General features: G+C 51.1%; 1 protein-coding gene across 7 annotated transcripts in view; it reads left to right on the top strand.

Moving 5' to 3' along the window:
- Positions 1-20,135, top strand: part of MIDEAS (mitotic deacetylase associated SANT domain protein) — a 70,901-nt gene that overhangs the window by 15,209 nt on the left and 35,557 nt on the right. For 4 of the 7 annotated variants that reach the window (XM_053601429.1, XM_053601430.1, XM_053601431.1 and 1 more), the window contains exon 1: positions 10,157-10,674. The exons of 2 other annotated variants lie outside the window; for them this stretch is intronic. The gene's annotated coding sequence lies outside the window, so the exon portion shown is untranslated. Of the gene's footprint in view, positions 1-10,156; positions 10,675-11,478; positions 11,594-20,135 lie in introns of those variants that run through there. One more of the 7 variants, XM_053601432.1, reaches the window with a different exon arrangement.

Here is a 20,135-nt window from a genome sequence, read left to right on the forward strand (position 1 = left end):
TGGGTGGGAAGGAGGCCAGGGGGAGGACTTCAAGCCTCCCATCTGTTACCACTTGGAAGACCCAACTGCTCTGTCTTATCAACCACAGGAGGGGCTGGAGGGTTCAGATTGGCCTGAGTTCAAACACTGGCTAAACTGCTTAACTGTGAGGTTCCCAGAATGGACTCTGCCTCTTGTGCTGGTGCAACAACCTGCAGGAGGCTCTGGGCCCCAGATGATTGTTCACACCTGGGTTTCCAGGGAACCAGCCTGGTGAGCAGTATGGGCCTTGAGGCTGTTGAGCCACCCACTGGCTGCCAGGTCCTGCAGGCCTCTGCCACAGAGGGAGGGAGCTGAGTCCTCTGCAGTTCTAACAGGCAGCAGGGAGGGTGTGCTTTGCAAAGTGACCTCCTGCACCCTTTTCTAACCCAAGTGGGGCCCTAGTGAGGTTGAGTCTTGGGTGCTTACACTGCTGCATGTACTTACCAAAGTATTGGATTTAGAGCTGCTCTTTAGTGCAAGCTGCATCATCCTGTCCACTTCTGGCCTAGCAGGCGGGTCCCTCTGACCCCACATTTTGCCATGAGCTCTGCTGGGACTTGCAACTGCAGGTATGGCCCTGTGGCTGAGCAGCTGACCCTCTTCTGACCACTTTCTCATTATCTCTGGTATCTCAGAACCTTTAGAGGCCTCGTGAATGACATTCTTACCCACCTATTCCCTTTGAGGGAAACCTTTTATTCTGAGTGGGAAGCCTTTCTTTTTGATATGGGGAGGGTCTGTTTGGACGGCCCATTATTATCCCTTCACTGTGACAGGGCAGGAAATGAAGACTTCTTGGTGTTGTCAGAGCCCTAAGGTGAGTAGGAGCTGGAGAGCCTTGGGTACCTGGGTGGACAGGTTGGAGCCTGTTAAAGCAAAGTTCACTCAGCCAAACACATGTGGAGGGATGTCCAGGCCCAGCTGGGGCCCTGGTTATCTCAAGTAAGTACCCGCTAAAACCAAATTCCAGAATTGTCCAAGATTTAGAGTTTTTGTTCTATGATCAGACTAAAATAGGACCTTGTGGCTGGAGGTTTTCCAGGTCAGAGAGAAAATAGAAAGAGTGTGGGCTCAGGGCTGGCTGGCTCATCAGAGTACTCAGGCCCATTTCACGTCTTCCGAGATGAGCAGGGCTCGGTGTGTGTATTTGGAGGTGGAGGTGGGGACTGTCCATGGGTTTTTCTAGAATATTGTGTTCATTCCTGGATGCTCTGGTCCCATCTTCACCTGCTTCCAGTGACGTGGAACCTCATTCTGATGATTGCCCGTGGTGTGAATATTAACTGCCACTGAGTCTAAGTAACAAGCTGTCTTCCTGAGCCCAGGCCCCAGCACAAACTGCTCCTCTCAGTTCCCTAATTTAGAGACCACGTGTGTGCCCCAGGGTTGTCAGCAGCTCAGTTTTTTGAAGCTTGAAACATATTTCCATAGAAACAATGCTATAAATGGTGGTTGGGTTCCTAGGCTAGCCCACAAAGAGCCCTGGTGTTACTTCAGAAGTTGCTGAAATAGATTTTAGTAAAATAGAGAGAGAGCACAAAGGTAGCAGTAAGAGTTAGCACCCAGGACGTGGAAGGTTAAATGATGTGGGTTTATTTGTATAACTTTGTTTCTTTGGTGTCTTTCAAAGCCTTCCAGATATTTTGCGCTCTGGGGTGGCCCTTCCCCTGCCTGCAGGCATAACCCCTCCTCTCCCAGTGTTCATTCTTCCCTCTTTCCTCTTGGAGCCAGGGGCCTGAGTCTACCTACCTGCTCCTTGGAACCCTGGCTTGGGGTATTTTTATGATGAGGAAATCTTGTTCAGTGGCCCTTTCAAAAACATCATCATCATTGTTATTTAAACTGTCTCGATCAATTTAGCATAATAAACATTACACCTTAACAATTTACACTGTTTAAAAACAACAACAATTTACCCTGTTTAGAATTTTCATCTGATGGCTTCTAATGAGATGTCATTTATAAGTTCATCTCTACATACTTCTTTGTGCTGATTTTGTCACTTGATTTCATCAAATGGTTTCATCAGATTGTTTCCATGTACTGATCCCTTTCATATTCATTCTGTGACCACACCTTACCACACTCCCAGTGAATTTCAGGGTTTTTTTTTTTGTTTTTTTTTTTTTTTTTTTACTCTACATACAGATGCTATAAGCATAGTTTATAAAAACTTTTTTTGTGGTGGTATTTTAGATTGTTTTCCTGGGATAAGTAGTCCCCCAACCATAATGACCTGCTTAGAGTCTTAAACTCTTGCAACCAAGGCCAAAGCACATTCTAGCAAGACTTAAACAGTTTATAGTAGCACAGTAGTATATGCAGCAGTTTCCTGATAGGCCTGCCAAGAGCTTCTTTCTTATCTTATTTATTTACTTATTTTCACGTTGACTTGGGCCATAATGGGGCTTTAATGGTGTTCTAATTTGCATATCTTAAATTGCTGCTGAGACTGTACATTTTTCCTCTGGATGATTTACTATTTGTGTTTCCTCATGTGTCAAACCCTGCTCATCTCCTGTGACTGCAGAGCCTCCCCGCTTACATTTAGCTCCCTGAACCACTTTCCTGTCAGGAAATGTGAAATCCTCTCTTCCTCACTGGTTTCCTCACTCAGAGGGAGTGACCCACCCTTGACTTTGGCTAACTACTCTCCATACCTGCCTGGCTCTCCGACACTGCCACTCTTGCCTAGTCCCTCTGACTGCCTGGGACTGCCACTGGGGCTCGGAGGGAGTGAGGGGGACCAGTACTGAGGTCCCTTGTGACGGAGGCCCTAGGGTAGGGGGAAAGGGAGAGGAGACCTTGGAGGGAGGATGCCCAGGGAGATTCTGGGAGGAACCACAGCCTTTTAGAGCTGGAGAGGGCACTGAAGTTCATCTGGTCTAGGGTCATGCACTCAGAGGTTGGCAGGGAGCAGAGGGAATGCAATGAAAGTGACCCATAGCCTGAGAAGGGGCACGCTCTGTGGACAATTGGAATGTGAGTCCCACCTAAGTGCCACTCCATGGCTACAATACTCAGCTCCACCTCCAAGAAGGAGGGGTCAGTGTGGCCAGTGTTCCAATTTTTTTTTCACAACAGATCAGAAATCCGGAGTTTTAGTTTAAGTTTCTTGGTTTAAAAAAATGTTGGCAATAGGGTGGTGCCTGTGGCTCAGTGAGTCAGGCACCGGCCCCATATACCGGAGGTGGATTCAAACCCGGCCCCGGCAAAAAAAAAAAAAAAAATGTTGGCAATAAATTCAATTCAAATAAAACATAATATATGGGTCAAATAAAATATATCTGTGAGGGACAATGGCTTGGGAAGCCCCAGTTTGTGACACCCTCCCTCCTATTTTATTTATCTTCGTTACTGGAGAAACGGGCCCAGAGAGGTATCCTCATTGTAGCAGAGAGAAGGAATCAAGAGTCCAGAGGTCAAATTCCATCTGTCTGACCTTCAGCCTTCTTCAACCTCAGCTTTCTTATCTGTAAAATGGGGATAATGGCTTCCTCCCAGGGTGCAGTATGGATTCTGTGGGCTTGTGTCATGCAAGCATTTAATAGATGTTCAGATAAATGGGTTAAATAGGTCCTATGTGAGGTCATCCAGAACATTAGAGGAAGAACTAGACTTAGACCTTTGCTCTCATGATTCCCGGTCCAGAGCATGTACCACGTCACAGTGGACTGCTTTTGTGGGAGTTTCCAGAGGTGTCTAGACACAGGGTCCATCTTATCCCTGAGAAATTATAGGTCACTTTATGAGAGCTTGTCTGCCCAAAAGCTACTGAGCTCTGAAAATAGAGCCTTACAGCTCTGTGGACTTGTACAGCAGGCCCCAGAATCCAGGAGATGGAGCCTCAGTAGTTAATAGGAATAATACCATACACCATGGAACCTAGGGAGCCATTAATGATGTTATAATATGTGCCATTGTTTTATGTAAAGCTAAGAAAGAGAAAATGCCTCTAATTAAACATACATGCTATTAATTGCAAAATACATCCTGATTTCAGAGATGTTTAAATGGGGGAAATGTGCATCTTAGAATCAATGAACTAGAATAGTAAAAAATGTAACAATAATAATCTGTTACATTTTATTGCTTACCTAAAATTTTCACATATTGTTTTATTCATACATTTGTCATTCACTGAGCACCCATCACGTACAGGCACTGTGTGGGACCTAAGAGGGGGTTCTAACAGTGTACACTCCAGTGGCTTTCCTCTGCTTGGAGGAGTCCAGGAAGGCTTCCCTGGAAGAGCTGCCCTAAAGCTCAAGTTTGGTGGATGTAGGCTTATCTGGGAATCGAGGTGGAGGGAGGAGGATCTTGGGTATATGGGGGTAAGAAACCAGGTGTCTTGGGGAACCTCAGGTTGTTTGGCTGTTTGGCTGTGTGGGCTGGGGCTGGGAAGTGGGACAGAGCCTGATCCTGCAGGAAAATTGCCCAACAGTCTAGCTTACAGACTCAGCTTTATGCAGGAGACGATGGGAGCTGTTGAATAGCATGTCATCACTCCGATGGCGGTATAGATGGTAAAGTGTGCAAGACTAGAAGCAAGGAGATAAGTTAGGAGATGAGAAAAAAAGGATAACCAACACTTACAAAAGACTTACTGTGTGCCAGACACTGTTTTACGCTCTTACTTATCATGAACCTTTTGCAGGTGAATGGTTAAGTAACTTGCTCAAGGTTGTCACGCTGATGTGAGCCAAGATCTGGACTCAGGTCTCAACCTGTGCTCTTAACCTGTACACTCCCATGAACATGAATGTTGGATTCTAGTCTAGTATTTGTTTTCATTTTCAAATATAATGCCTTGACTTAAAGCATGCCCCATCACACACATTGGATCTTCAGGGTTCACCCGTTCCTCCTGGCCCAGTGCCATAGGATGGGGAAGCCAAGCTCCAGTGAATAGCCGATGAGGAAGTGTGTTGGGGCTGGTTTTGCAGAAAGCATGGAACTGTGCTACGATGAGGCCTTTGGGAAGCTGGCAGCTCTCAATCTGTTTAGAGAGGGTGTTTCTGTCTCCTGGCTCTGCTGGCTTGCCCTCTCTGGCAGCCACACCTGTTTTGCCCTATACCCAGCCAGACGTCTTTCCCAGAGTGACAGCAGCAACTGGGGACATCTACAGAAGCTCCCTCCCAGGCCTGACAAAGGCACTCAGAACCTGGCCCAGGCCTGCAGGGGGAAGGTGGCTGGGGAAGGGGCAAGTGTGAAGGCCAGGGACACTGACAGCTGTGGGCTGGTGTGGCAGGCGGGGCCCTGCCTCAAAACAGGTGAAGTCAGTGGGGGCTGAAGAAGAGGAGAGTCCCCTGGGTTTTTCAAGGGTAAAAGAGAAGTCTGTGCAGAGACTTTTCAGCACATGGTGGCTTAACTCAGTGATTGGGATGGTTGTGAGCTCCCTGCTTCTTCAGACAGGACCTCATGAAAGGGCTGAGGAGAAGACACAGCTGTGACAGGGGGTCCCTATTCAGACTGAAACACCTCCCCTCCACCCTGTGGGAAAATGTGGTCAAAAGGACACAAAAAACAGGGGCTGGGAGGAGAAGCACTGGAGGGACACCCCGATGAGGTACTGAGTTGATGTGGGAAAGAGTCTCTCTGGGCAGAGGTTATCACCCTGAGGTCTATAGGGTTTTTTCACCAAAAAAAAAGAAAGAAAAGAAAATCTTGCCTGGAACTAATTTTTTTTAAAAGGATAAGCTTGTTTAGGGAGGAGATAGAGGATAAAATAGTAAAAATAATAATTGTATTGTTAGCATGTCAGTTATTATAAAGCTGCTTTTTGTCCTTTTCAACCTCCTAAGCCCCTAGAGGGTGGTCATTCTTTTGTTGTTCATGCAGCAAACATGGTGCATTTGTTATGGGCCAAAAAAGTGAGGCTGAGAGGTTAGTGAGGCCCCGCCTGCCACACCAGCCCACAGCTGTCAGTGTCCCTGGCCTTCCCCACTTGCCCCTTTCCCGAGGCCGCGTAGTGGGTTTATTTTAGTTAGGCAGGACCCAGACTCAGTTCCGGTTCTCTTTTCTCTCCATACCCTTTCCATTCTTCTGTTGTAACTGTAGGTAATGAAGTCCTAGAGGTAACACAAGGGACACGAGGAGCCTGGCATTGTGGACTTGTGATGCCTGTAACAGTATTTGTACTCCCAATTCCCCACACTTTGGTAAAGGTTGGTGTGCTGGTGGCACTGATAGAGAGGGAACAGTGGAAAAAGGACAGGAACGTGGGCTCGGGGCTGGGAAAAGGAAACTCCTCTTTTAAATAGTGGTGATGGCCTCAGGACTTTAGTGGAGGCAGGTGGGTGAGTGGGGAGAACCTGGCTTCCTTGGAAGCTTTTTTCTTCCTTCCTAACAGCTTTATTGAGATATAATTCACATAGCATAGAATTCACTCTTCCAGAGGTCCTCAAACATTTTATTTAAACAGGGGGCCAGTTCACTGTCCCTTAGACCGTTGGAGGGCCGGACTATAGTTTTATAAAAAAAAAAACTATGAACAAATTCCTATGCACATTGCACATATATTATTTTGAAGTAAAAAAACAAAACGGGAACAAATACAATCCCACCGCCTCATGCGGCCCACGATCCGTAGTTTGAGGACCCCGGCTAGACACTGGTGATGACCACAGAGGGCAGTGATAGAACACTCTGAGTGGAGTCCAGAGAGCTGAGCGGTCCCAGAAAGCCTCCCCAACACCATACTCTACCCTGTTGGGACCCAGAGTTTGGAATCCTGTCTAGGATGCTTTGCTTCCTGGAGTGTTTCTTTCTCATCACTCTCCCTGGGAACTGGAGCTTTGTACTTGTCTCTCCTGCAGTTTGTAAAGAAGGTCAAGGGTGGAGAAAATCCCACTGTGTTGGTAAAGTCTCTAGAACACCTCCCCTCCACCCTGAAAGGTCACCCTTCTAGGTTGTCCCAGATGTTTTTAGGGGAGGCTAGGGCTTCTAAAACCAAAACTTTCACTTCACATGTCAGTGATTCTGCATTGTCATATCTGCAGCAAAAATGACCTCCAGGGCTTTCCCGAAAGGGCTATAGCTTTCTTTACCCAGCCTCATCTGCCCACCTTTGGGAGGTAGACAACTTCTGCTGAGCAGAGAAGCTGTTTGGTACAGTCTTGAGCTCTCCTGCCCTACACCCATGTGCCCCTTTCCTCTCTGTCCTCCTTTCTGAGTTGGCCTGAATTTGAAGTGTATTTGTGGTGGGGCTGTGTAGCTCCAAGGTGAGCAGGGCTCCTGTAGGGCTACTGACTTCTCAGTTTCAGTTGCATCCTGCCACCTGCCTCTACTCCCTGTGCTGCTTTCTGGGCCAGGCCTGAAGCCTGGTGTGGGACAGAGAGAAAGTCCCTGATAGGACAAGGTTGAGGAGTGCCCTTTGTAGTGGCTCCCGTTTGTTCCCTGGAGGCTGGCCCTGGCTCCATGGTAGCAGGCTCTTCTAGGAATGTGCTCCCCAGCTGGGTTTTCTGGTTGGGTGGGAACATCCCTGGGCTGGTCTTAACAGCCATAGCTCTCAGGGGTCTGCCTCAGACCTGTGGGTGGGTGGAAGGGTGGTGGGGCGGGGAGGGAAGGTCAGAATGGCCACCGGTGTACAGAGGAACCTGGAAGCAGTGGACACTGGAGACCAAGTGGCTTTGCTTTTGTTTCTCATGAGTTGTCAGTGGAAAGAAAGAAATCAGACAAATGGAAAAAACAAACAAACAAAAAAACGGAAAAGGCTTTACACTGAGCCCCTGTCAGGAGTCCTGAGACCTCTACTTAGGGGTCTGCATCCCTGAGCACCCCAGTCCCTCAATTGCCCACTGCCTTCTTCTGTGGGAGCAGTGATGGGACAGATGATTGGCTTGCCAACCTTGTGCATGTCACTTCAGTTCTCCGAACCTCAGTGTTCTCATCCATAGGGAGAGAGGGATAACACTCTCTTACATGCAGGGTTGTTAAGTAGGCTGCTCAGAGGAACAGTACTGCTTAGTTGGTGCTAAATCCCAAGCCTGGGCTTTTCTTTGCAGAAGGTAATTTCCCTGGCTCCCCCATTCACTTTTTTTTTTTTTTTTGGTCAAAGCAGAGTCTCACTTTGTCACCTGGCTAGAGTGCAGTGATGTTATCATAGCTGACTGCAATCACAATCTGGGCTCAAGAGATCCTCCTGCCTGAGCCTTCCCAGTAGCTGGCACTAGAGGCATCTGCCACAAGGCTGGTTAATTTTTTTTTTTTTTTTGTAGAGACAGAGTCTCACTTTATGGCCCTGGGTAGAGTGCCATGGCCTCACGCAGCTCACAGCAACCTCCAACTCCTGGGCTTAAGCGATTCTCTTGCCTCAGCCTCCCGAGTAGCTGGGACTACAGGCGCCCGCCGCAACGCCCGGCTATTTTTTGGTTGCAGTTTGGCTGGGGCCGGGTTTGAACCCGCCACCCTCGGTATATGGGGCCGGCGCCTTACCGACTGAGCCACAGGCGCCGCCCAAGGCTGGTTAATTTTTAAATGTTTTTTTAGAGACAGGGTCTTACTATGTTGCTGAGGCTGGTCTTGAATTCCTGGCCTCAAACTGTCCTCCTGTCTTGGCCTCCCAGAGTGCTGGGGTTACAGGTGTGAGCCACCATGCCCAACCTTCCCCATTCATTTTTTTACACTCACAGAATCATGGATCTTAAACTGGAAGGAATTCCAAGAGATTATCTGGTCCAGTCCTCTGGCATAATTATCTATAAGACTGTTTTAAGTGCTCATTACTTTGACATGTCTGTCATAACATGGCTCAAATAAATCCTTTTCCTCTTGGTGAGGTGTGACCTCCAGATGCACACAGGTCCTCTGGCCAACAGAGATGTGGAAGAGGATGGGAAAGCCTTGCTCCTTGGGACCAAGTGTAGGTTTTGCAAGGGTTCTAGGCAGGGTTGTTGCCTGTGTCATCTCCTCCCCACCCTGCCCCTGCAGCCTCAGTGAGTGTGTGAGAAACACTCTGTCATCCCCCTTTTCTCCCTGAGAAAGTGAGGGATGCACCTGGTTCTCAGGACTGGCGAGAGGGGGAAAGTGACTGCTAGGACACAGTGTATTTCTCAGTGGTTTTTCTTTCGAAGGAAACTCTCCTTCTGACCCGTCTCTTTGAAAAATAACAACAAAACACACCAGAAAACATAGAAGAACTCCTCCCCTGGATTTCCCCCTGGCCCTGGAGCCTCATTGAATTGTGGAGGCCAGGAAGACCCTTCTGAGCTGCAGAATTGTTTCCCATCCTCCCACCTGTCAGGCAAGAAAGCATGAGGGCTTGGACTAGAGAATTGATCAGGGGTAAATGTGGGCATGGAATGAAAAGCTGTCCATCTCTGGCCTGAGTTGCTAGGATTAAACCCAGGAGATTTTCATCACCTAAGTATTGGGAGATGTGGGTCCTTTATGGGAGGTAGGGCCAGTTTCTCTCTCTCTCTCTTTTTTTGTTTTCCAGAGTTTCACTTTGTCGCCGTAGGTAGAGTACTGAGACATCACAGCTCACAGCAACCTCCAGCTCTTGGGCTTAGCCTCAACCTCCGGAGTAGCTGTGACTACAGGCGCCCGCCACAACGCCTGGCTATCTTTTTTTTCTTGTTGTTGCAGTTTGGCCTGGGTCGGGTTGGACCTGCTACCCTCGGTATAATGGGGCTGGCCCCCTACTCACTGAGGTACAGGCGCTGCCCGTTTCTCAATAACCTTTTACACGAACTAGGATGCTAGTGAGCCAGAAAGTGAAACTCTGGGAGGCAGTTAAAGTGTCTTGGAGAGGATTGTGCATGATTTACCGTATCCAAAACCAAAGAGTTTTCTTTGTGGAAGAAAGCGACTTGTGCCCTCCCCAACATCACACACACTTTCCTGGCAGGCTCGATGGGTTTCCAAACATTTCGTCACCGTCTCCTCCTGACCTTGGTGTGAAAGGAACGAGCCTCGTGGCCGATTGGTTCCAGCAAAGCTATCGAGGGCGCCGGCCTGGGCTGGGGGAGGGTGGCGACCGACTCCAGAGTGGAGGTGAGGTCTGCTGGAAATCCCCAGCCCGAGCAGCCGCCTGAGGTTTAAAGACGCCTTCCCTAGCCTTATTTGGTCGCAGGAAGTGGGCGGCGCTGGGCCTGCTGGCTGAGAGGCCGCCCCGAGACAGTTGTGCTGATGAAGTGGTAGAGCTGGTTTCTGCTCGCCGCGGTGCTGCGCGCGCCAGCCGGCCGCTGGGCTCTCCGCGCTCCCATCCTCGAGTTGTGCAATCCTTTGTAGCTCGCCAGCGAGTCCTCCTCCTTCGCTGTTGCCTCTCGCCCTCTCTCTCTTTTTTTTCAAGCTGTGAGCTCAACCGATGAGTCAGAGCCGTGCAATCCTGACACTGCATCGCAGGACTGGGGGTGACACGGAGGGAGGGAGAGCGCCCGCGAGGCGGACAGCACGGGGTGCGCCGAGGTTCCTGCGCCGCGATCGGGGGGTGACAGCCCGCGCGTCCCGCCCGGGCCCCGCCAGCAAACTTCCCAACCTCTGGAGGCGCGGGCTGGCGGAAGCCCCGCAAGCGCCGCAGGGAGGCTACGGCGCCTGTTTGTTTTTGAAATACCGGAGTGCATGCAGGCGGCTGGAGTGCAGGAGGCGACAGAAGGCGGCGGCCAGCGGCTGAAGGGGGACAGCCGAGGCCGGAGCTTGGGCAGCAGCGGGGTAAGTGGGGCTGCCGAGCCGGCGGACGAGGCCTGCACACGGCGGGGGCGGCGCGGGGACGTGGGGCGGCGCGCAATTGGTGGCCGCCCGCCCGGCGGGCTGCAGCTCTGCAGGCGCGGCCCGGAGCGGGGGTCACGGGGCCGTGGGGACCGCCGCGTGCGAACTTCTGAGGCCTGGGCTGCCGTGGGAGCTGGTGCGTGTGGACGTGCGGTGGCCTCCCGCAACCCCCCCAACCCGGGCCCCGCACCCTCCGCCTGCAGCGGCGTGTGCAGCGCAGCCGCGCGGTGTTTGTGCAGCTACGCAGCTCGCGCGCGGCCCCCGCCCACCCGGGCGCGGCCCCGGCAGGAAAACCCTCCCAACCCGCCCGGCCTGCGGCGGCGGCTCAGGAATACGGCTGCTCCTCCTCTGCCGGAGCGAAACGTGGTGTCCGCAGGGACCTGCTGGCGTGACAGAGGACAGGCCCAGGAGGCGCGGCGAGGGGCTCGTGAGCTGCGGGAATTTGGCGCTGGAGCCCCTTCCCCTTCCAGCGTGCACGGGAAAGTGGGCATGGACACTGTCTTCACCGGGAGTTTGGGGGACAGAGTTGCAGGGGCGGCAGGGAACTGGGGCAAGTGCTGTCGAGGCCTAAGTTGGAGCGTTTAGCGCGGGCGGCAGGCAGGCGGGCATAGAGCTGCCTGGCTCCGCGCACCTCGGACCTGTCATCCCTCTCGTCCACCCCCGCACGCCCCAGCCGCTGTGGCCAGTTCAGCCTTGTCAGTACAGTGTTCCACGGTGCCTGTCTGCAACGCTGGAGCCCAGGATTTGTTTGGGCCCTGCATATGGCCTGCTTGGTGGAGCTGGTCAAAGCCCCCTCGAAAGTCGCACGTGCAGGAGCATGTGCACCGGTTGCCCCTCTGAGGGCCACGAGCCAGGCCTTTGGGTAAGGGGGACACGGGGGAGCTGATGTGCCCTAGGGCTTTCAAGTTTCCCTTTCATAGAAGCAGACCTGGAGGAGGTATCTCCCAGCCAAAGTGGAGCCCATTGGTGTTCAGCCCAGCCTCTAGTGAGAGCTGCTAGAAGGATGAAAGGGGAAGTTACGGGCCCCATTTAAAACTTTATTGATCACAACTTTGGTGGCTTCTTCCTGTTTCCACCATCCCACGTGGGACCTGTGTCCCAGCCGCAGAGTCTTCGGAGGGCGAGTTTGTGTGTGGGGTGGGGGTGGGCAGTGGGATGGGGGAAGAGCTGGCTGGCCATGGAGGCTGTGTGGCATGTATGCAGGGGATCCTTGTGGGCATCTGTGGCTGTGGGAGGAGAGGTCTGGGCTTCCCTTGCCCCCTGCAGCACCAGGATTGAGACTGGAGGCCTGGTAAGGGTGGAAGGAGAACTTAAGCTCTAAGGAAAACCCATTCTCCCCCAAGGGGTCCTTGGCTGAGGGGAGACACACTCAGCCAAGACTTGTCTTGCTACAGAACCTCCCAGGGAGGTTGTGGCACATGCTCCTTTAGAATCAGAGAGTTGCACCCTTTCCACAGGTGTTAAATGGCTTTTGGACCAAGAGGAAAGGAGAAACCTTCCCAAATGGACAGTTTATGGGTCTTTTTTCCCTCCTGCTCTGGACAGTAAATAATAGGGGTATGAGCATTCAATTAGTATGATGAACCATGTCATTGCATGACCCTGGTCCAGTCTCCTCTGTAATTGGATTGGCCTCTGACTGGTTACTCTGGTCTGTGTCACAGGGGACAAGGGGGTGAAGAACCTGGAGGAAGACCCCAGGTTCTACAGCTTGCTCTGGAACAGCCTGCCCCTCCAGACTTCTCCAAGTGCCTGCAGAGCCCCCCCCACTTCCCATGGCTCTGTCAGCCCCTCTCCCCATTTCACCCCAGGAAAGAGTACCCTATGGAGTGCCTGCAGAACCCCCACCCTCCGACTCTCCATGGCTCTGTCAGCCCCTCACCCCACCCCACCCCACCCTAGGAAAGAGCTATGGCGTGCCCATGGTGATGAGAATTAAACTTTTAAACATGGAATTTAAAAATAGCCCCAGTGTTTGACTCTGGGGGCTGCTGCTTTCAATAAATGGAAAAAAAGAAATGACAACATGTAGTTACTGATTCAGCTGAGGGCCTCCTGTGGCTGTAAAACCCAGGGAGAGGCTGCCCAGTGGTGCTAAGACCTCTGGGAGAAGTGGGAAAGGGGAAGGGGCCCAATCCAGGGATCTTTGGTCTTGTTAGCTCTTCTGTCTGGGTCTTCCAAAAGAAAGTCTTGCCCCTGGTGGGGGTGGGGATGGCCACAAGTGGCTGGGAGATTACTGCTTGTCTTTTCTTTTGGGGGAACAGTTTCACTGTGCTGCCTTAGGCTAGAGTGCCATAGTGTCAGCCTAGCTCACAGCAACCTCAGACTCTTGGGGTTCAAGTGATCCTCCTACCTCAGCCTCCCAGGTAGCTGAGACTATAGGCATCTGCCGTGACACCCCACTATGCTTATCCTTCTAGTTTTATTTCAGATGCTACTTCTGAAGGTCTTAGCAGCCTTCTGAACACTTCCACCATATGGCACATACTGCAATATGGTGGTCAGGAACATAGAGCTGGCCTCTATACAATGTCCCCTTCATAGAATAGCTGTGAGGACTTTTCAGTATGCTTAAGATGCTTAAAGCACATTTCATATTATAGTAGCCTCTGCTCTAGGGTAAGCTCTGTATTGTTTCCACAATGCCTAGCACTTACAAGCATCCAGTGCATTAGTTGAACAAATCAGTGAAAGATCTCCATCAAAACAATGTGAATTTGGCACGTGTTTGGCCCAGTGAGACCTTGCTGCTGGGATCTCTTCACATTGCACTATTTGTTTTCAAAAAGTCAGTCTACCACACATGATTCTAATGCTGGAGAGACCAGTTCCCTGGCACTGTCCTATGGCTGGCCATGGAGTACGTGTCCCAGTTATCTTGATCTGAACCCAAGGGGACTTCAGGGTGAAACAGTTGTGGAGCCACTTGCCCTGGGATCTGCTAATCTGGGCATTTCCTTTGGCCAGACCAGGTTGGTGGACTTCCTATGTGTATACTCATGCATCTGTCCAGAACCAGCCTCAAGAGCTCTCTTCTTCCCTGATTCACTGCAGGCTTCAGGAAGTGCAGCCAGTAGTTGCCTTCTGTTGGAAGGGTTCTTCTGCATGTAAGACTGTGTGAGGCTGAATGATATTGCCAGCTGGGCTGGGGCTAGGTGGAGTAGGCTGAAATCCCTAGCTCTTACTAAGAGATTCACATTTGCAATCGAAGCAACATTCAGGATACCGTGAGACTGTGAGCTCATTTTATGAATCAGAAGCATTATAGCATAACATTGGTGCTGGAAACTGCTATTTGGAATCCAGATCACCCTCCACCCCACCACACGTGGGCTCTCACAATCACACATTTGGGAGCAATAACAATTAGTGGGGGGATCAATTCAGATTCCAGAGCCATCAAACAAAACTCATCCACACCCATGCTGCCCCCACACTCAGAATACCATTCCTGTGGATAGTGTGTGGACAGTCACCCTGACAGTGACTGAAGGAAGCCTGGTGGGTACGTGGGAATGAGGCCAGGTTGGACCTGGGTTCATATTCCAGCTTCTTCACTTACAGTGTGACTTTGGGTGTTGCTTAACTTCCTGGGGCTCAGTTTCCTCACTCGTAAAATGGGGACAATGATAGTGCTTCATAGGCTGTGAAAGTAAACAAGATGCATGCAAAGTGACTGGCACATATTAGGTATCAACTGATGGCAGCTACCATTTTACCAGTTCCTACCAGGTCCAGCTCTTGTTTGCCTTTTGCCCCACCAGGGAAGAGAAAATGAAGAATGCCCTGCTTGTGGTAGGAGAGCCTCTTCCAGGCCATTGAGGCTATGTAAATGAAGTTTATTTTCTAACTCCTTAGGCCCTGGGCACCCTGTGATTCACTCCCCTCCAGACCAGCCCAGACCTTGGTGCCTGTGTGCCTTTGAGAGGGCCTCTGTCCCTGCATCTGAGGGTTAAATCTTCCCCAAGATCAGATTGTGCTCTGGGAGCCTACCCACCTAGGCCCCAGGCTGAACTGCTCATGTGGGCGGGAGGAAAGCTACTCTCTCAGCCTAGAAAAAAGTCCCCTTGTCTTTGCTTCACCTGAAGCCTCCCAGAGTGACCTCGATGGGGGTTTGGGTGGGGCTGGGGATGGGAGTTGTTCCTTCAAAGACCACTTTGACTCTTTCACCAAAATTATGAGTAGGACAAGGGGAACATCAAGATAGTATGTAAGAAGAAAATTGCTATGTGTCGGGAAAGAGCTGAAGTTTTGCAGGGGAGGAGACGGTGGTCTCCCTGAGGGAGGCCATTGTTGAGGGCTAGAGACTTCCCTGGCAGCCATTCTTGCTCTTGCTCTTCCTGGAACACAGCCTGGTACTGTGGCCAGCTAGGGACGTGCTCCCCGTTCTCTCTGCCTTTCTCCCAGCCACAGGGAGCTCATGGTGAGAGTGTTTTTTCTAGGCAATGTTTCTTCCTCCGGGAGTCCCGGGAAAGGGGGAGCCAGGGCCAGGTTTATCTGAGTTAAAGCTTGGAGAAAGGAAAGTACACTGGGCTTGCAGCCAGAAGGGGCTCTCTCCGAGGCTACCCAACTTCTCTGGGGAAATGGGGTCCAGAAAGGAAGGAAAATGGTGAGGGATTTTGATTCCTTGCTTTTTCTTGTAACTGAGCAGACAGAGGTCCCAGTCCAGCCTGTTGTTGCCAAAACGTGCTGGGTCTTTGGAGGGGAAGGCCCCCACAGCCGAGAGAGGGGCTTGGGTGAGAGGGCATGTGGGTGGCCCTTCAATCTCCATCTCCTCCTTCCAGCCTGCTGGCAGCTCCTGGGGTAAATGTCTGGCTGCCACTCAGATCCCCCTTCCCACCTGACATTGCTCTGTCTGAAGCCCCGGCTGGCCTTGGGTCAGAGTCCTGGGCGTCATCCCAGAGATGGGAAAGTGTTTGGGACATCTAGTCCAACTCCTTCCTTTTCAAATAGGGAAGCTGAGAGGGTGAGTTGCTTGAGGTTCTGGTAGACCGTCTCAACTTTCGCCTTGGGAGGATGGAAAGAGGGGCTGCTCCTGAGCCCTGCCCCTTGGAAGTTGGGAGGGCTGCTTCCATGCAGGAAGAGTTCAGAGGAATACTGTCTTAGCTCCTGGGTGTGGCTCAGTCCTCAGCTGGCTCTAGTTATTTATTTGTCTGTTTGCGTGTGCTAGTGAGTTCTGTGGTTGGGAGGCTGGGTCTGAGTGAAAGCAGAAGTCCCCACACTGTGCCAGCGATGCAGCGTGCTGAACAGACCTTACAGGGACCGTCTGCAGAGGAAAAGGGGCAGAAAGAGGGCCTTTTGCATGGTGCCTGCTGGTGCACTTTCTGTCCCTGTCACAGGCTTGCACACTTGCTTGTAAACAGCCCTTCCATGTTGCTAGCAGCTGCCTTTCTTTGCTGGCTTTGGGCAGAAGTGCCAAAAATAGGCAGGCACTTCCACTTGTGGGACATTCACTGTGGTGGCCTCTGGGCAGGGTTGCTTGCTTTCTGCCGGCCCCAGAGTCCCTGCTGAGTCCCTGCTCCTATTTCCTGTGGCCACCCTTCCCCAGCTTCCTTCAGGTGATGGTGCCTTCCTTTTTATTGCTCTTCTTAGAATGAGCCCAAGAGGGTGGCTCATTTTTGTGGGCCTGGAAGCTCTGCCAGGTATTCTTAGGGAAATACTCGACCCGCTGTATCCCTGCAGCACGGTGGAGTCAAAGGAGGCCTGTGCTGGGTGCCCTCTTGCTTGCCAGACTGCTATCTCCTGGATCTCTAGGCCACATGCCCTGCAGGTCTGCAGAGCCTGACACTGTTGCTAGGACTCTGAGTCTCTGTGTCCTGCTCCTGCCCAGCCAACCCTGCTCTCAGCCAGCCTTGGAACTGAGAGTCAGGCCATCCGTTTCCTCCAAGGTGTTAAGGACTGATAATGATGTTGGAGCCTCTGCCCAGCAAGGGAGAAAGGAAATCACCTTTATTGAACATGCTTTCTTTGTGTTTCATCTGTGTATTACCTTGTTGGATCCCACAGTAATATAAGATGATGTTGTGCCCATTCAACCAATAAGGCTTGCAGGGGCTGTTGGTTTAGAGAAGCTTCTCATGCTCTGTCTGACGATTTTTACCAGGCTGCTTCCACACTTCTCCAGCTATTTTCATGTGCACAAGGAACAATGCTTTGATTCTTAGAATGAAGTGCTTATGGTGGGAATTCAGGCACTATTAGATTGGCTGATAGGGGAGATATTTTGGGCTGGGAAGGGTAGGAAGACCCTATTTGGGTCTCCCTCTATAGGTGCTCACAGGGTAGCCAGAAGCTCAGCCTTGAGTCCAGAAGCCCTGCAGTGGAGGGCTCAGCTGTGGGCCTGGGAATCCACCCGGTCAGTTCCTCAGGAGGAGTAGAAAGGCTTGGTTTAGGCCTCCTGGGAACCCTCTAAGTGTCTCTCCTCCTCAAATGCATCCCAGCCTCTGAATAGCTCTGGTATCACAGGCTGAGCCTAGGTGGGACCTTGGGTCTGGCTGCTGGGTCTGACCCTGAGGCCCATCATTCCATCTGGCTTGGCCCAGGTCCCAGAGAGCCTGGTTAGTGTGTACATGGGGCTTGGACTGGATGCTCTGCCGGTGCCCCGTGCACTGTGCCAAAGGCCTCTGGGTGTATTTCAGGAACAATAAAGAATAAATCAACATAGGAGAAAAGGCCCTGCAGCAGTTGCACAGAGACCGGAGAAATGCAAAGAATGTGCAAGCATTTGGTAAAAGTCCTACATCTTGACTAGGGCCTGAGAAAGGTTGTGATGCTGATATAATGGCCTGTGATTGAGCTCTCTGAACCCAAGGCGCAGCTCTTCAGGAGGCCCCAGGCTCTGCTGGTGGCAAGTTTTTGTGCTTGGTCACATGCAGGTATTGGGGAGCCATATTGCCCCCATCTTTTACTCTCACCCCATACTGGCAGACACTGTCCCTCCTCCCCCCTAGGTCACCAAGTGGGTCTTGGCCTTTTCCAGTGTTGTCCAGGCAGGGTAGCACAGGCTAGTGAAGGCTTGGCAGCCTTGACACACACATCAGACTTTGCTTCAACTCCTTGCTGGGGAGGAGATGAGACAAATGTCAAGGACCCTGGCAATGCTAGGCCCGGGGGCGGGGGTGTGTGTGTTAGGTGTAAGAACATCCACCTGAGAAGCCCTATGTCCTTGGGCAAGTCATTTTACATTTCAGGATTTCAGTCTTTTTTTTTTGTTGTTGTTGTTGTTGCAGTAGTCATTGTTGTTTTAGCTGGCCTGGGCTGGGTTTGAACCCACCAGCCTTGGTGTATGTGGCCAGCTGAGCTACGGGCGCCATCAGGATTTCAGTCTTAATCAGCTACAAAATAGAGATTTGGACCAGTGATCTCAGGATATGCAACGAACACATCCTGTAGTTGAGTTCTTGGGAGAAGAAGCCCTCTGAGAGCCCTGGGTAGAGATGTGAGTGGTTGTGGCCGGGGGCTGATGCTTGGTGTCCTAAGTGGGGGGACACTGGCATGAATAGGAGCCCACACATGGAGCTGATCTGAGCCAGACTTCAGGGTGAAAGGAGAGGCACAGGAGCCTGGGCCCCATGGGGAACAGGGCATCTGACAAGCAGGGTAGAGTCAAGGCTTTATTTTTATTTATTTTATTTTTTAAATTATTTGTTATTAAATCATAACTTTGTACATTGATGCATTTAGGGGGTTCAGGGTGCTGCTTCGATATACAATGTGAAATGTTTACATTGAACTAAGTAACACATCCATCACAATTATACTCATTTCTTCATAAGGCTTTATTTATTTATTTATTTTTTGAGACAGCTGCAAGCTGTCCCCCTAGATGGAGTGCTGTAGCATCACAGCTCACAGCAACCTCCAACTCCTGGGCTCAAGCGATTCTCCTGTCTCCACCTCCCAAGTAGCTGGGACTACAGGTGCCCACCACAATGCCCAGCTGTTTTTTGGTTGCAGTCGTCATTGTTTGGCGGCCGGGGCTGGATTTGAACCCGCCAGCTCAGGTGTGTGTGGCTGGCACCTTAGCCACTTGAGCCACAGGCGCTGAGCCATAAGGCTTTATTTTTAAATAAAGAGCTGTTGGCCAACTATGGGTGTGGGGTTGAAGGGTGTGGGAGGGGTGTGGCTTCTTGGGCAGAAGATGTTGAGCCTTCCACAGGTTGACCCAGTGGTGGTAATCACTTGTAGCCTCTTCATTGTCAAAGTTATACACCTGCCAGGCTTTTCCACCCACCTTACCTGACCAGCTACACTTCCAGAACTTCACAGTGGTTTTCAGGCCAGTTGAAGGTTCTCTCCAGGGAGAAGCCTCCAGAAGTTGCTGCTGTCCATCCCAGATAGCCTGGTGTAACAACCAACTGGAGGCTAAGCCTAAAACTCTGAGGGAGGAAGTTTGCAGAAAGAACTCTGGAGATACGCAGGCCCGGGTCTTGCTTCTGTACTGCTATGACTTAAGGCAAGGGATTTGACCCCTCAGATCTCTCTTTTTTTTCCTTTTTTTGTATAGACAGTCTTATTTTACCACCCTTGGTAGAGTGCCATGACGTCACAGGATCATAGCAACCTCCAACTCCGGGGCTTATGTGATTCTCCTGCCTCAGCCTCCCAAGCAGCTGGGACTACAGGTGCCTGCCACAACGCCCAGCTATTTTTTTGTTGTTGTTACAGTTTGGCCGGGGCTGGGTTTGAACCCACCACCCTCGGTATATGGGGCCGGTGCCCTACTCACTGAGCCACAGGCGCCACCCTTAGATCTCTTTCTTGTTGAGAAAGGGGGAAAATAATAATACCTGTCTTGTTGTGAGAATTAAACAGGATAATGTATGTAGAGTGCTTAGCACCATGCCTGGCATAATAGCACCTGCAAGAAATGTTATAAGTATTGATGAAGCATTATTTGAGTGATGTTGGGATTAATCTTGGCTCCAAGCTTTGTCCAGTGTCTTGCCAAGTGGCCTGGGGTCTGCCTAAATGAAGGCATGGAGCATTGTTATTAGAGTCCTTAATTCTGGGGCCTGCTGTGCTAGTGACTGTGTGTCCTCAGGCAAGTTTCCTCCCTTCTCTGTGGAATGAAGACTTGGACTAGATGAACACTGACATCCCTTGGTATTTAGAATCAGCTTACCCAGATGGGCCCGATTTGCCAGTGGCTCTGAAAAGAGGCCTAACCCCTCTTTCTCCATGTGGTGTGAAGACTTTTTCTTTTTTTTTTTGAGGCAGAGTCTTACCCTGTCACCCTTGGTAGAGTGCCACAGCGTCACATCTTACAGCAATATCCAACTCCTGGGCTTAGGTGATTCTCTTGCCTTAGCCTCCCGAGTAGCTGGGACTACAGGCGCCTACCACAACACCTGGTTATTTTTTGTTGCAGTTTGGCCAGGGCGGGGTTGGAACCCGCCACCCTC

Source organism: Nycticebus coucang, chromosome 9 (genome assembly GCF_027406575.1).
Source record: "Nycticebus coucang isolate mNycCou1 chromosome 9, mNycCou1.pri, whole genome shotgun sequence".
NCBI classification, from domain to species: domain Eukaryota; kingdom Metazoa; phylum Chordata; class Mammalia; order Primates; family Lorisidae; genus Nycticebus; species Nycticebus coucang.